Source organism: Rattus rattus, chromosome 3 (assembly GCF_011064425.1).
Source record: "Rattus rattus isolate New Zealand chromosome 3, Rrattus_CSIRO_v1, whole genome shotgun sequence".
Taxonomy (NCBI): Eukaryota; Metazoa; Chordata; class Mammalia; order Rodentia; family Muridae; genus Rattus; species Rattus rattus.
The window spans coordinates 66,364,213-66,375,297 of record NC_046156.1 but is presented as its reverse complement, the minus strand read 5'-3'; positions in this window follow the sequence as shown (position 1 = coordinate 66,375,297).

Genomic DNA, 11,085 nt, shown 5'->3' with positions numbered 1-11,085 from the left:
CATCTGACCTCCAAATTCTGCTCACCTACTTCTGGCCACCTCAGCTGATACCACTGTCAACTGCTTCCACTTATAGATATGGGGCCTCTCCCTTCACTCACCTCCTCTGGTTGACTCTTTTCTAACTCCAGGGATCTTTCTTAAACTTAGATTTAACTAGATCCCTCCACTGCTTAGAACTCCCCAGTGATCTCTACTGCCCTTTCAGTCAGGCACAGTAGCCATCAGCTTCCAGACCCTGGCTCATGGATCCCCACACTCCTCTTGTCCACCAGGTTTCTTCTGAGTGCTCTGAGTGATTCTGAGTGTTTTCTTCTCTGTGATGTTCTCCGCTAGCCCTACTCTAAGCAGTCTTTCTCATTCTTCAGACCTTAAGAATCCTTGCTAATGCCTGCAGACAAGTGGCTCTCTCTCCATTGCTGTCATTCCCCGCCATTCCTACCAGTATCATCAATCACACTTGTAATTAGATCCCTGTCTGTTTTCTCTGCTGGTTGGTAAGCACTGAATATAAGCGGAGTCTGTTGCCACTAGAACACAGCACCCAGATCTTGAAGGAAAAGATGTTTCCAAGTTGCTTAAAGTGTCATCTCCTGCCGTGTCTTCAGAGCTGGGCTCCATTGTGCAGGGTACCAAGCCAGAGATCTAGTAATTAGATTAGAAGGGGAACTTCTCCATTCCGCAGACATTTGCTGAACATCAGGAGATTACTCTTCCCGGGGGCTGGAACAGAGGAGCAGAAACGGCGTATGAGTTTATCTGCTGCTGTTCGGAATCTGTGTGGGAGACACATATTACCCACAATGTGCTAGAAAAAGGAAGCCAGGGAGAGCGGTGAGCAAAGTGATAAATACAGCCGAGTGCAGGATCACATACCTGAGCACAGAGCAGCAATTTACAGCCATGTCACTCGGCCCCGCGGGAATTTACAATGCTGTAACTCAGGAGGATTTCTACACGGCCCACTAACAAACCCCCGCCTCAGCCCCCTGCTCGGAGGGGACCGTAGTTGTTGCTCTTAAAATTTTTTTCTTTTATTTTTGGAGATTATAAGATAATTATGTCCTTCCCCCCTTCCTTCCAAACCCTCCCAGGCATGCCTCATCCCTCAGCTCTCTTTCAAATCCACGGCCTCTTTTTTTCATTAGTTGTTGTACACACACAAACACACACACACACACACACACACACACACACACACACACACACACACAATGTTATCACAATGTTACCTGCTGTGTTTTCAGGTCTAATCATTTGGATAACAATAGACATGCTAAAGAAGATTGGGTGGGGTAGGAGGAAGCCCTACCCCCACCCCTCAGGCCTCAACCCTACACAAAGAACCTCCGCACTAAGGAATGCCCTGGGAAGGAGAAGCAGCCTCCCTTTCTTTTGATATGCAGGATGTCTGGGCCAGGTGGGGTTAAGTTATTTACAAGGTCTGAGGAGAGGAGATACCCTACCATTGAGTATCCTTTCCCTGTCCTGGAGAATTATAAACACAGGTCTGCGGTACAAAGTATCAACACCTCCACTAGCATTTTGGCTTCGAAGGCAGCTTTGTTAACATATCTAGGAGCCGCCCTTCTCCAGCCCCTTAGCTTTAGTCTAGGCAGCCCCAGGCTTCTGCCTTTGGCACCCTTGTCCATTCTTTTCCTTCTATGTGGGTGGGGTTTTGTTTGTTTGTGTCGTTTCCCACTATGACCCTTAATCAAAATTTATCCTTCAGCCAGTAAAGTGGAACACACCTTCAACCATAACACTTGGGAGGCAGGCACAGAAAGATCACAAGTTCAAAGCCACCCTAAACTACAAGGCAGGATTTTGTTTCAACAGAAATACAACAAAAGCCACCCATACCCCTACTTTCTACAAGGCCCAGCTGAGAGGCAATGTTCTGAGTTCTGGGGGGACAATGCATCCTTCCCAGTGCCACTGGCTGTCTTAGTCACTATTCTGTTGCTGCTGGAGACATCATGACCATGGCTCTCTTACAAAGGAAACCATTTACTCGGAGGCTTGTTTACAGTTCCAGAGGTGAGTCCATTATCTTCATGGTGAGGAACACAGAAGGACGGAAGGACACAAACAAGGAAGGCGCTGGAGCAGTAGCTATGAGCTACATCCTGACCCACAGGCAGAGAAGGAGGGAGGGAGGGAAGGGGAGGGAAGCAGAGGGAGGGAGGGAGGGAGGGAGAGAGGGAGGGAGGGAGAAGAGAGGGAGATGCTCTGGGCTTGGCATGGGCTTTGAAACCTCCACTGATTCACTTCCTCCAACAAAGCCACACCTCCTTACCCGTTCAAATGGTACCACTCCCCTATGAGGGACCGATCGCATTCAAACCACTGTTCTGGCCCTCCATTACTCAAGCTACCTATGTTTAATTTTATAACTATAAACTTATATGTGTGTGTGTTTCATTTCCCCCTTATATTTTCCTTATATATCTGAATGGACCCCCTGGGGTCTGGCACTTGAATCTCAGGGAATTATTTCAATGAAATATCGCTACCTGTCTATTCCTGTCTTGCTCCATTCCCAGTGAGCCCCCACAACTGTCTGGTATTGTGCTAGGCAACACTGAGGCCTCCATAATTACAATGACAAAGGATCACACCTCTCCACTTTTGTATGGGGGAACCGAGACCGAAGCTTCCCAAAGGGACACATCAAGTAGCTGTGGGTGCTGGCACTACTACTCCCCTTCTACTCCTGGATTCCATGGGCTGTGTTTCTATCCAACATCCTAGGCGTTTTGTTCTCTCCTCAGCTAACCAGAGGCTGCCTCCTCACAGGTGTCGGGCTGTGACATGAGCAGGTAGCTCAAGCAGTGCGGTCCTCAAAGCACAGGAAGCTGATCAGAAGGTCACTGCTAGGAGAAAGGGCAACTCCAGACTGCTCTCCTGAGCCTTCCTTCCCCTGCCAGCCTGACTGAGGTAGGGAGGAGCACCTGCTAGCACAGCCAGCACTAGCCCCCTTGCTCTCTGGCCCTCTGCCCTAGAGCTTTCCTGCTTTTTCCTACCACCTCTGCTCTGGGTGGAGAGAGAGGCAGAAGGAGATGCTCACCCTCACCTACAGGTCACAGAATGCTCGCCTCAGGGAAAGTGTGCCCTAGAGGTCACTTGTCCAGGATATGGGTAGAGTTTAGCCAGGCTGCCTTCCATTGGGTTTTCCCACTTTATAGTTGGGAAGTGAGGACTGGTAGCAGACGGCTGGGTTGAAGTGAAGGTGTGTGTCCTAATGAACTGGAAAAGTAATGTCTCTACAGTTCAGCCTGAGCACTTATTAAGAAAAGTGATTAATTAAATGCCTTTAATCCCAGCGCTTAAGAGGCAGAGGCAGGTGGAGCTCTAAGAGCTCGAGACTAACTTGCTCTACGTAGCAAGTTCTAGGCCAGCCAGAGGCCACACGGTGGGACAACTGGGGGGAGGGCAGAAGAGGAGGCAGTGAGGAGAAGTGACAGCATTGAAAAGTTACTATTTTGAGGCAGGGTCTACTCTGGCTAACCTTGAACTTGCCACTGTCCTGATGAGATTCCCGAGTGTTGGGATTACAGGCTCAAGTCAACACATCAGTTCTAGGTAAAATTATTATTACTAAGATATTTTTAATTTCCTCTTGAGACGAAGTCTGCCTGTGTTGCCTTGGCTGACCTAGTACGTCCTACCTGGCTCAGTGTGATTTCAAACTCAAGGCAATGCCCCTGCTTCATCTTCCTAGTTCTCCCTCCTGCTGGGACAAGTGTGAGCATCATTTCTACCTCTCTGCACAGAAAAGAATCCGAAGAACAAGCCTTTGTGCTTGTTCGTAGGTTTGGGCTGAGTTTAGCTTGGCTTGACTTTAGCTTTTTGATAACTGGGTCTTGTGCCCTGCCGCCGTGCCAGGCCTTTCTCTCCTTTTTTGAGTCTCTATTGCAGTCCTCAGAATTGTCTTACTCAAACTTGCCTGGGGAATACATTTATACTGTTGGACCCCAAAGGGAGCCCCCCACTCAAGTCTCGGGAGAGACGCGCACCCAGTAGGACACAGAGACCGACCTGCTGCAATCACATGAGGAAGTTTTATTGTAAGCAAGATGATATGAGAGCTCAGGCCAGCATGCTGGGGTCGAGACTCATACCCCACACAGGGAGTAGAGGAGTTCGACCACGACCTGAATTTTCACAGAGCTTATAAAGGAAAAAACCACAATTTAGGGGGAGCAAGAGGGAGGGAGGAGGGGAATTCCAAGACCATAAACAGCCCATACAGTTAACACCAGGCAACACACCTAGGGCTTTGTGACATTCTACAGGGTCATTAGAGCATTGTGGCCGGAGGCTATGGGTCATTGTGGCTGTTCCAGAAAACTTTTCATGCAAGAATGTTCCGGGAACCATTGTACAGCAGGGGAGGGTGAAAAGTTCAAGCTCTTACAGACCCCACTTCTTCTTAGGCGGCTTATTATTAATTTTTTTAATTCTTCATTCCCCACTTTTTCTTTTTATCGCTCTAATCCTAGAGCCACTGTTCATCCCATTGTAGCTCTTGGTACTGTTGTCGCAGGACCAGTACCTGAACAGCACTCACTCTTTCTTTTATAAAAGTCACCAACCTATTGAGTATGCATGGCCCGAATGTAAGTAGAAGCATGAGAATTACGATGGGCCCAACTAAAGTAGAGAGGAGAGTGGTTAACCATGGGGACTTATTAAACCAACTTTTAAACCATCCCTGATGTGCTTCTCTGTCTGCCTTTTGTCTAACCTTTTTCTAAGTTTATTCATGGAGTCTTTAATTACTCCTGAATGGCAGTTCTGAATTCTCTATAAGCCTTGCATTGCAACAGCAGATGTCCTTGTGCTGCCCTTGCAGCACCTAGATAGCCTTAGCCCTAAGTAATTCTCAACTCCTTTTTTTTTGTGTCTTACTAAGTCGTTAGCATCAGGATTCCAATCTGGACACTATCTAAACCTGCACACCAAGGTCATGACTAGCTTTCAGAACTTCTAAACTTATATAGATTGTGATCCCTGAGGCACAGTCCCAAGAAGTGTTAGGAGTACTAACGTATGTAGCGTTACATCATTTGTAATGGAAATCAAGCCTATCCCACACCTATCTTGATAGAACCCAGGACAAACATGACTGAATTTCCCTCTAGGTCCCAGCTCTCAGCCCCAACAGCTAGTACACGGCTGGTGAGGGCTGAGAATTGACAGCTGTCAGGGTGGTCAGCAGCACCAGTCCTTTCCAGCGAGGCTCGAGTGTCTGGGCTCAGTGTAGCTGCAATCTCCGACCTGGAACTGATGGGATGTCTCTGGGGTCTCCGGGGCATAGGCTGCTGTCAGCTGTGAGCAGATTTCTTTCTGTATCACCTGTAGGTCTTTTAGCCTGGCACACAAATCATTATTACTATGGCACTATGACATGTTGGTTCAGTAACATCATCTAATACAGTCAGAGGACTTGAGGCCCCATATAAGATCTCAAAGGGGTAAGGCTGAATCTGGAAGGGGTATTTCTTGCTCTGAAGAGAGCAAGAGGGAAGGAGTATCACCCAGTCTGTGCCAGTCTCCATGGTTAATTTGGTCAGGGTCTCTTTTAAAATTTTATTTACTCTACCTGTCCTGAACTTTGAGGTCTGTAAATACAATGTAATTTCCAATTGACCTCTAAATACTTGGCCACACCCTGGCTTACCTTGGCAACGAAAGTAGGGCCGTTGTCTGACCAGATTACCTTGGGCATTCCAAATCGGGGGAAGATTTCTTCCAGTATCTTCTTGATGATTGCAGAGGCCGTCTCTCGTTTGGTGAGGAAAGCTTCTATCTGTTCCTGGAAAGGTATCTACAAGCACTAGGAAATACTTGATCATATTTTTCTGGTTTTATCTCAGTGAAGTTCACTTGACTTTTCACTAAACTCTCTAGGTCTCTTTGCCCTGTTTGCTTGCTAAGCATTCACTTATTGACATACCTTATATTTTTTTTTTACTGCCTCTCTGGCCAAAAATCTTAAAGTCTATTACATACACTTAACTACTTGGACAAACTTTTTATCTCCTAAATGAATCCATTTCTGTATTTGGCAAAGTGAGTCTTTTCTTTGTTCTCTGGGGAGTATAGCTTTCCCCTCAAGTGTGTCATTGTCTTTTTTTTTTTTTTTTTTTTTCTTTTAAGCAATTTGGGCCTTTTCTTCTGTTTTACATTCTAAGTGAGGCCATCCCTTAGTCCAATCCCAGTTCCCAGTGGCTGTCTCTTGCAGGCCTGTAACCAGGATAGGCTCCTGCATAGCCATTTCCCGAGCCACTTTATCTGCTTTGTTACTGCCCCATGTCACTGAATCTCTTCCCTCCTGTTTTCCTGGGCAATGAATAGTACTCACAGTTGTTGGCTTCACCAGGGCATCCAAGAGATGGCAAAGGCATCTGCAGTGCTGATGTGCTGGGGGCGTAGAAGTTCAGCCATCCCAGATGACATCGTTTTGTCCACCATGGCAGCACCCACTTATCTCTGATCTTCATTCATGAAGAGAACTGTTCCCGTCTGTGGACAAGGTCCTCGGCTTTCAGCAGCGGTCAATCAGCCAGTCGCAGAGGTCTTTCCTCCACCCATGGGCTTCTGCCAGTGCTTGACACTCGTGCTGTGGTGGTTCCAGGTCCGGACTGGGCAGCAAGGTGACCAGATTGTCCCCACCCGGTGGAGAATCTAGTCCATGGCAGCTGACCAGTGGTCCCATCTTTTGGGGACACTCTATTCAAAAGGCAAACATCAGCCACTCTATCACAGTTTAAGTCCTAGATTGGGTGATAATTGTTAGTGCCCGGCTGGCAGGAGTGATATGTTCCAAGCAGAACAGCGCTAAGCCATTCATCTCCCAGCATCAGGTACTGGTGCACTGAGACAAGTCTTAAGCTCCACATATACAGTCTGTAGATATGCATACACATGGCCTCACCCAGCCATTTCAGCCCACACAAGTCATTTTGGGGAGCAATTTTCTCATGAGCAAGGGATAGGGGCAGTCAGGGATGACTATGAACTAGTGGGTTACCCGGCCCACGCCAAGGTCCACTGTTCTTCGGGCAGTCCATAAGTATTGTTCGTTGCCAGTAGCCCCTTGCACTCAAGGTCTTTGGATATTGGCCCACTGGGGGGCATAGGAGCACAGAGCATTGGGTCCCTGTATCCACACTTCCCTTCTATCTCTGTACATAGCCAGCACTCTAGGACCAAGAAGCTCTCCAGTGGCCCCTCTTGTTCTTTCTTGGGCAGTCACTGACCCGGTGTCCTTTTTCTTTGCATTAGGCACACTGATCTTTAGCCAGGAATTCTCTTCTGTTGCCAGGTACTATCTTCCTAGGTTCCCTAACTACTGTGGCCAGTATATGTTCCTCTCCCGTCTTTTATCTCTCTTTAGCTCTCTAACTTCCTCTTCTTTTTGTCTCCTTTCTTCCCTAGCTTTCTGCTCTTTTTTACCCTTTTTTTTTTTTCTTTCTCTTTTTTAACCTTATTTTCTCTGTAACTTACACTAACTCTCAGCAACTTAACTTAACCTTCAAGTTTTCATTCTCTTCATATCCTTTCCTTATCTTGGCCAGATTGGTGGGGCACTTTCCAAGCCCCTCAGAGACCCACCCCTTGGAGCCTGGCGGCAGACCTGGAGCACTCCCTACCTTCAGGCGTCTGAAGAGAGCAGGCAGAAGTGAGGGCGTTCTATCCGTGTCTGGAACATTTTTCTTTTAGCCTCTAGTAGGATTCCGTCTTTCCTCAGTGGTAAAGAAGACCTGTAACAGCTACTAACAAGCATCTCAAATGGGATGGTGAGAAAACATAATGGATTCAAGAAGCCTGGTCAGGCCTGCAGGATTTTCTGAAAAGGAAGGGTGATTATTTTTCCAATTATATAGGTCAGCTGAGGAGAGAGGCCAATACTGCAAAGGGACGAGCTCATCGGGGCCCGGTGGTGGGCCATAGGCGCGGAGGGGCAAGGCAACCGTGAAATCTCCCTCTGGGCTGCGGCCTCTCCGGCTCCGCGTCCCCGCCGCGGGCCCCTCCACCCCGTCCCTCTCGGTGGGTGCTGGGTCCGGGGGTGCAGATGGCCGCGGCAGAGGATAAGGGGGAGGCTGTGGCTCTGTCCATGAAGGGTCCTCGATCTCAGGGTAGATCTTCGGGGGTGCCGAAGGGCCCGCCGACGGTTGGGTCTGCTTAGGTTTAGCTGCCGCAACTGCCACTGTCACTCCGGACCCTACGGTCCAGGGCGTAACCCAAGGTGGGGGATTCTGGACCAGGTCCTGCCAGACGGTGATATAGGGGATCTGGTCGGGATGTCCTCCTACTTGCTGAAAGATAATGCGCTTGACAGCGAAAATGAGAGACAGGTTAAAGGCTCCCTCTGGTGGCCATCCTACCTTAAAGGTCGGCCATTCAGATGAACAAAAAGTCTGCCAGGGTCCCTTTTTAACATCTACTGAAAAATTGTGAGCTCTAGTCCTTACTTCAGTCCAGTGATCCAAAGTCAAAGTCAAAGGAGTCGTTACTTTCTGTCCCATGTCGAGCTCGACAACACACACCACACACACGAACACAAACAAAAAAGACAACAGAAAACAAAACCGACGTCGACCTCGTGTCGACCAGAGGCACTGAAACTGATCGGCAGGTCCCAGACCTTGCCTAACAAATCGGTCGTCAAGGAGTAAAGTCTCCTCTGGACCTACCAGAAGGGGTCCACCAGGCGTCCCTGGTCCTCCCCCGTATCCTCCTGGGACGTCTCCCAGGGCGAACGGACGGTGGACACCTGGACACGTCTATCCTTATCCACCCCGCCCTCCTTCCAGGAGTGCGGTCTCCCTGAGCGTCCGCAAAACCGAAACTGCGATCGCACCAGATTTCCAGACAGAACACAGACACAGCGCTGAGACAAAACAGAGAATCTTACCTCCAAGTGGGTCTTTGGACCCCTGGGTGGTCGCGCTGATCCCGGACGAGCCCCCAAAAATGTTGGACCCCAAAGGGAGCCCCCCACTCAAGTCTCGGGAGAGACGCGCAATAGGACACAGAGACCGACCTGCTGCAATCACATGAGGAAGTTTTATTGTAAGCAAGATGATATGAGAGCTCAGGCCAGCATGCTGGGGTCGAGACTCATACCCCACACAGGAGTAGAGGAGTTCGACCACGACCTGAATTTTCACAGAGCTTATAAAGGAAAAACCACAATTTAGGGGGGAGCAAGAGGGAGGGAGGAGGGGAATTCCAAGACCATAAACAGCCCATACAGTTAACACCAGGCAACACACCTAGGGCTTTGTGACATTCTACAGGGTCATTAGAGCATTGTGGCCGGAGGCTATGGGTCATTGTGGCTGTTCCAGAAAACTTTTCATGCAAGAATGTTCCGGGAACCATTGTACAGCAGGGGAGGGTGAAAAGTTCAAGCTCTTACAGACCCCACTTCTTCTTTTGGGGTAGTTAGGCGGCTTATTATTAATTTTTTAATTCTTCAATACTACATGTGAGGGACTTTTTTTCCTGGCCCACCTCACCTTTAACAATGCCTTTTTCAAGAGTAGTACAGCCAGCACTGGGACAACGCCTTGGCCAAAGAGCAAATTCGTACATAAGAGGAGGCATCTGGGGAACAAAATAGAAAGACATTGTTTTAAAGCCCAAGGGTCTGCAGGGTGATCTCCCACATAGGTTCTCCTGGGCTGTCGGGGGAGGGGGGAAGGGAGGAGGGGAAGGGGTTGGGTGGGAGCTGCCTGTAGTCTTGTTTAAATGGCTCTTCAGAGAAGACACCAGAGTGAAATGTTGTGGCCACTGCCGGGTTAAAACTGCTGTCCCTTGTTACGGGGAAAAAAAAGGTCCACAGATGTTTAGAATTCCATTGTTGCCAACTCTGGCGGTGTGAAAATGGTTTCCAGAACTGACTCCTAGAGCTCCAGCCAGGCAGGCAGGGCTGTGACAGGCAGGCACCTAGTGGTGGGAACAGGACCCCCTGTGCTTGTTTCTAAGTGCAGCGGCTGCAGTGTGGAGGGTTCTGGCTCCACAGCAGCGGCGATGCTCGTCACCGGGTGCAAGGCTGCGGGCGGGGCGGCTGTACTTCCCTCCTATCAGGGCTCTGCTCAGCAAGGCAGTGACTGCCGTCCCAGGCACGGCGCGCACACGTCTCCACGTACCTTTTATGTGAAATTACTAACATTAAGAAGTGAGTTGTTACATAAAACTCAGATTATCCCCTGAGAGATACTGCATCAAGAAGATGAGATGGGTTTTTAACAGGCGCTTGGATTGCTTAGTAATATTGAAAGAGGAATTCATATGCACACGCTGGAAAAAGTTTTAAATTCCTTGATTTGATGAAGAAAACAAGCATAAAACTCCCAAGGGACTGCTACCACTAGTGCAAGCTAGTTACTGAATAGTATCCGTTAAGCAAAGATTATTTAAGTATTTAAGGTTACTTACTGCTTAAGAAAACCATGAAAGACATCTTTAAAAACTGCAATAGTAACTTTCCCTGCCCAAATTGGATGAACCTCCAAATACATCTATTTATTACTAGCAGTAATTCTAAAGTTGAGAGGCGCTTTTAATGACTGTCAAGTTTTGATCACTCACGCTACAGGGAAACTGAATTATCCTTCTGCCCCCACCCTCCCCAACTATGAAATCATTTCAAAAAATCGGAGTGGGGAGCCAAAAAGTAGGCCAGCCATAAGCACGCAGAACACTTGATTAATCAAGTGTGTATGGTTTTCCTGAATTTTTAATAATTTTGATTTGCCTGCTTAAAAATTTCATAACTTGTTTTGACTCCTGTACTCGTTTTTAAAAATAAAATTTCACTTCTGTATTAATTTTGGGTCAATGTTTTGCCTTTTCACTTATGGGAGACACTCCCAACCAGTGTAAGCTCTGATTTTGCCCCCATCTACAGCGTTGAGGGCCAGAAAGCCCGGCATACAGATGGCCGTACCTTCCCTTCAAAGCTGTGTGCCTGCAGCTGCCAGCAGAGCTTCCTTCCCTTGCCCTCCACAACTGAGTTTCCTCCATTTTGCAGAAGAAGGGCTGATAGGTGGTGCAAGGTAACCTGCT